Source organism: Aureococcus anophagefferens (genome assembly GCF_000186865.1).
Source record: "Aureococcus anophagefferens unplaced genomic scaffold AURANscaffold_4, whole genome shotgun sequence".
NCBI classification, from domain to species: domain Eukaryota; class Pelagophyceae; order Pelagomonadales; family Pelagomonadaceae; genus Aureococcus; species Aureococcus anophagefferens.
The window spans coordinates 2,469,429-2,475,149 of record NW_008705564.1 but is presented as its reverse complement, the minus strand read 5'-3'; positions in this window follow the sequence as shown (position 1 = coordinate 2,475,149).

Sequence of the window (5,721 nt, the reverse complement as noted above, 5' to 3'; positions counted from 1 at the left end):
AACGACGTGCTCCGCTACGGCGCCGAGGAGCTCTTCGCGGCGGGCGACGGCGACGGCGCGGGCGTCATCGCCTGGGACGCGGCCGCCGTCGACGCGCTCCTCGACCGCGCGGCGGACGACGGCGGCGGCGATGACGGCGACCGCGGCGGCGGCGGCGGCGGCGGCAAGCTCGCGGCGCTCATGGACTCGTTCAAGGTCGCGGAGATCGCCTTCGAGCCCGAGCCCCCCGCGCCGGCCGCGGCCCCGGCCGCGGCGCCCGCGGCCGCGCCCTTCGCCTGGGCCGAGCTCCTCCGCGACGGCCGCGACGCGGCGCTCGCGCGGACCTTCGCGGCGACGGGCCGGGGCAAGCGCGAGCGGCGCCCCGTCGCGGGCCTCCACGGCCCGGGCGGCGACGTCGACGACGGCGACGGCGGCGGCGGCGACGACGACGACGACGACGACGACGACGTCGACTTCGGCGCGCGCCGGCCCGCGCGGCCCCGGGACGAGCGGCTGCTGGCCAAGGTCGCGCGGAAGATGGAGCTCTTCGGGCTGCCCGGCGCGGCGCGCGGCGACTTCGAAACGGTCCACGCGCGCTTCGCCCTCGGGGCCCGCGACGCGCCCGACGCCGCGGCGACGCGGGGCCTCTGCCGCGCCGTCGCGCTCGAGTGCCGCGCGCGCGGCCGCGGCGGCGGCAACCTCCCCGTCGACGGCGACCGCGTCCTCGCGCGCGTCGCGCTCTTCGCCCTCGTCGAGCGCAAGCTCGCCGCGCTCGCGCGCGGCGGCGCCCGCGGCGTCGACTTCGCCGGCGTCGACGCCGCGCGGTGGCGCCACCGGCCCCGGGGCGACGCGGGCGGCGCCGCGTGGACGACGGCGCACGACGCGCGGCTCCTCGCGGCGCTCTGCTGCCACGGCCACGGCAAGTGGCTCGCCATGGCCGAGGACGACGCCTTCGACCTCTTCGGCGCCGCCGCGGCCGAGGTCGAGGCCGCGCGCGGCGGCCGCGGCGGCGGCGCCGCGGCGCCCGCGGCGCCCGCGGCGCGCGCGGACGTCGCCGACTTCGTGAAGCAGCGCTGCCGCCGCCTCGAGTGGGCCCTCGTCTCGGAGCGCGGCGCGCCGGCGGGGACGGCCCGCATCGACGAGCTCCTCCGGAGCCCCCAGGTCCGCCACTTCTGCGCCGAGGCGCGCGCCTAGGGGCCTTACGACAGCCGCGCGGCCGGCTGCGCTGGGGGGGAGGGAGGAGGGGCCTCCGCCCCCGTAACACACACAACACGCGCCGTTACTTACAATCAGTCTACGATGTAGCTTACGGGGTACTGGGCCTTGGTGCCCTTTAGGAGTGCCTCGGTGAATTCTTGGATGGGCTCGACACCGGGGCTGAAGAGCCCGGCTCGCACGGGATTTGTCCAAACGCGCGCCTCAGTCGAGTCCGTGTGTGAGTGTGTGAGTGTGTGAGTGTGTGAGTGTGTGAGTGTGTGAGTGTGTGAGTGTGTGAGTGTGTGAGTGTGTGAGTGTGTGAGTTGTGAGTGTCTGTGTCTGTTGCGCACGCGCGCGCGTTCATTTGAAGTTGAGCGCGTAGCGCTTGTTGATGGGCATGTCGTCGACCCCCGGCGGCAGGTCGTCGATGTCCTTGCGCTTGCGCTTGCGCTTCTTCGTCTGCTCGACCTCGTCGACGAGGCGCTCGTCGTCCATGCGGTAGACGTAGCTGAACTCGAGGTCGTCGGCGGCGATGAGGTCGTCGAGTTCGAGGTCCGGGTCGTCGAGGAGCGACTTGTCGCAGTACTCGACGCAGAGCCGCCCGAGCTCGTCGTCGTTGAAGACGGAGACGATCTTGAAGTACTCGCCCGTCGTGACGTCGTAGATGGTCCGGTGGAGCAACGCGCGGACGATGGTCGGGTCCGGGACCGAGTGCTCGTAGACCTCCTTGGACAGCACGATGGGCACGAACTCGTCGAAGTCGTCGGGCTTCGACCGGTCCTCGAACTCGTAGAGCACGCCGCCGTTGCCGCGCTTCGACGACCATGACCCACGACTCGACACTGGCCACACGCCCGTCGCCGTCTGCGCCGCCGTCCGCGAGTCGACGACGATCCACGCGGTGTCGCCGACGACGCGGTAGGCGACGGCGTGCTTGCAGGTGTTGCGGCCGCGGCCGACCTTCCCGTGCTTCTTCTTCATGGCCTCGTTCTCGGCCGCGGTGCCGAAGCGCAAATTCTTGAGCCGGCAGTCGTTGCCGTCGCCGTTGACGTGCATCACCACGGGCTTGTGCAACGGCGGCCGGCCGTCGAACGTGGTCTTCACGAGCACGTGGAGGTAATTCAAGGTGTTGATGTAGAGGTAGCGGCCTTTCTTGCTCGGTAGCCGCTCGCGCTTCGTCGCGAAGTCCCGCACGCGGCCCATGTCGGAGACCTCGACGGACGCCCAGGGCGCCGGCGCGCGCTTCCAGCGCTCGCCCTCGATGGGGGTCATCGCGCTGGCGTCGCGGAACTTGTAGTACTTGCCGTCGCTCGACTGGACGACCGTGTCGCGCGCGATCGCGTTGCGGACCTGGTCGCGCCTGACCTTGGTCGCGCGCGCGGCCTGTCTCTGCCCGTCCGCGCGCGTCCAGGACTGGCCGCCGATGGCCGTCCCGTTCTTCTTGACGCGCCGCCACTCGCACGCGGCGCCCTGCTTCTCGGCGCCCTTCTGGCTCGCGCTCTCCTCGCCGGCGCGCTTCGCGGCCTCGCGCGCGCGCCGGTTGTTCTCCGCCGTCGCGTCGAAGCCGTAGAGGACCTCGAGGTTGGAGAGGTCGTTGTTCAATCGGCAGCGGTCGAGGTGGTCGACCGCCGTGAGCTGGAACTTGGCCAGGCTGCAGGCGCCGAGGACGAAGGCGAAGGCCAGGAGCTGCGACCGCTTGAAGCTCTTGCGCCGGAGCTTCACGTAGTTGTAGCCGTCGTTGTTCGTCCCCGACATCAAGTGGCCGTCCGCGTCGGTGATGCGGCTATCCCGGTGCGCATAGCCGAGGAGGACGTCGCCCGGGCGGCGCCGCGCGGGGCGCGACTCGCGCAGCACCGATACCATCCTCCAACGACGGCTGCAACTTTTTGAATACAGCTGAAGATGCCGCAAGCGTGATGAGCTTCACGGCGCGTGCACGGCGCGACGTGAGCGCGCCTAACGTGAGTTTTACCGCGGCGCTCCACGTCTGCCCGGGCTGCGGCTAAAAAAAGGGGCGATGCTAGTAGTAGCCCGGGATCGTCGTCCCCTGGCGGCGGATCGCGTCCGCGACGCGCGGCGACGCCGGCAGGAAGTCCGCCGCGCGCGCGGCGGCGGGCCTACGCCGCGTCGGCGCCCGCTCGTCGCAGGGGCGTGTTCTCGTGCCAGACGCCGGAGATGCTCCGCTTGAGGCTCGCGAAGGACCTGCGGGTCGGGCGTCGCGGCGCGGCGACGGCGGGAGGCGCGGGCGCGGCACGCGTCGACGTAGATCAAGGGGCTGCCTGCGGGCGGGGGCGGCGCGGTCCGCGCGGTCCGCGCCCGGTGGCGGGGCGGGGGCGGCGCGCGCCCGCCGGCGGCGCGCGCCCGGCGGCGGCGCGCGCCCGCCGGCGGCGCGCGCGGCGGGGCCCCGGCGCCGGCACGCGCTGCAGTTCGGCGCGGGCAGCTTCTCGAGATGCCTGGGGCCGGCGGGCGTCGGCGGCGGCGGGCGCTCGTTCGCCGCGCCCGTGATGCAGCAATAGAGCCGCCGCGAGAAGATCGACGCCTCCTCCGGCAGGGCGAGGGCGTCGCCGTCCACGTCTTGAGCCATCGTGGCCGCCCTCCCAGTTTGGAAATCTTAAAAAATATCAATATGCAAACGTGGGGTCCATTGTTGGTTCGGTTATTTACCCAGCCCTCGACTTTTACCTTCGATTCAACGATCCGGTTTTTTATGAATCACCTCCCCAAGGCCGAAATATCTTGGAAATCATCTCTCGGTCATCTCGGGGCCAACGGTTGGGCCGCGAGCGCCGTGGCGTCGTAGGTCGCGCGCGTCTCCGGGTCGCAGAGGGTCTCGTAGGCGCCGTTGATCCTCGCCATGAGCTCCGTCGTCTCCCGCGTCGTCTCCGTGCGGTCCGGGTGGTGCCGGAGCGCGAGGGCCTTGTAGCGCCGCCGGAGGTGCGCGTCCGTCGCGTCGGGAGCGACGCCGAGGACGTCGTAGAGCGTCTCGGCCCGCGGCGGCGTCGGCGGCGGCGACGGCGCCTTCGGGAAGCGCGCGTCGAAGCCGCCGCAGCCGCGGCCCGCGCGCGGCGGCGGCTCGCGGCGGTTCTGCCGCTCGTCCCAGGCGCCGCCCGTCGCTCGCTCGAAGAAGGCGTCGTCGCCGTCGTCGTCGTCGTCGCCCGGCCCGCCGCGGCCCCGGGGCCCGCGGCCCGGCGCGGCCTCGGACGACGACGTCGGCCGCGCGGGCGCCGCCGCCGCGCCCGGCGCGCGCCGCCGCGCGGCCCCGGCCGCGGCGGCGGCGGCGCGGCGCTTCGGCGGCCCGGCGTCCGACGCGCGCCGGGGCCGCCGCGCGTCCGCGGCGCCTCCGGCGCCGTCGCCGCCCGCGGCGCCGGGCCCGCGGCGGCGCCGGTAGCCCACCGGCTTCGTCCCGCCGCCGCAGCCGGCCGCGTCGTGCATGAGCAGGTGCATGAGCGAGGGGAACTTGCGGCCGCAGGTCGCGCACGTGCGCGACGGCAGCGCCTGGGCGGCACACGCGTGCGAACGTCCCGACTTTTATCTCGCCCGCGGTCCGCGCGCGTCGGCCGACGCTCGGACGAGCGACCGTCGCGCGGCGCGCGCGCGACGCGCGCATGCGTCGCCCGGAACGCGCGCGCGCGGCGCACCCACGTCGAAGCGACGTCGCCCCTTCGCGGCGCCGGGCGGCGCGAAGCCCTCGGCGAAGGCGCCGGGCGCGGCGGCGGGCGCGGGCGGCGGCGGCGGCGGCGGCGGCGACCGCGGCGCCGCCGCCTCCTCCGGCGCGGGCGCGGGGCCGGCGTGGATGTCCGGCAGGCTGCCGCCGCGCGCGCGGCGCAGCTGCCGCTCGCGCTGCTCCTCGCGCTGCCGCCGCCGCCACGCGCGCTGCTCCGCGTTTCGCTGCCGCGCCTCCGCGCGGCGCACGTACTCGTCCTGGTCCGCGAAGGCCTTCTGCACCTGGCGCATGACCTCCTCGTGGCGCACCTGCTCCCGCGCCGCGCGGTTCCGCGCCCGGACGTCGTGGCTCGCCTTGCGCTTCGCCGCCTGGGACATGGCCTGCATGAGCTTGCGCATGGACAATACGTCCTCGAAGACCTCGGCGTCGTCGGGCACCTCGGGCACGACGCGGCTGCGCCGGCTCACGGGCACGTAGGGCGCCGGAGCCATCGTCGACGTCGGCGCGATCACGTCGACGCCGGAGCCATCGTGCCGGGCTGCTACGGCTACCCGCCCGTTTCGTCAACTATGGCCCGAACCACTTCAACCATGGGGCGAGTCCGCGACACGCGCGCGCGTAACATCCCGCACATTGAGCTCTAGGCTCGCTCGACCCCCGCGGCTCCGTCCCCGCCCGGGCGCGCGACTCGAGGCAGCTCGCCGGCGGCGGCGTCTCGGTCCGCTCCGGGGTCGGCCCCCTCGGAGCCGCACGTCCAGGGCGCGAGGGGCGCGGCGGCGACGGCCGCGCGCAGGACGGCCGCGTTCTGGCGCACCTGGGCCGCCAGGGGCGCGCAGTCCGCGACCCACGGGTCGCGGTCGGGGGAGACCTGGCGCAGGCGC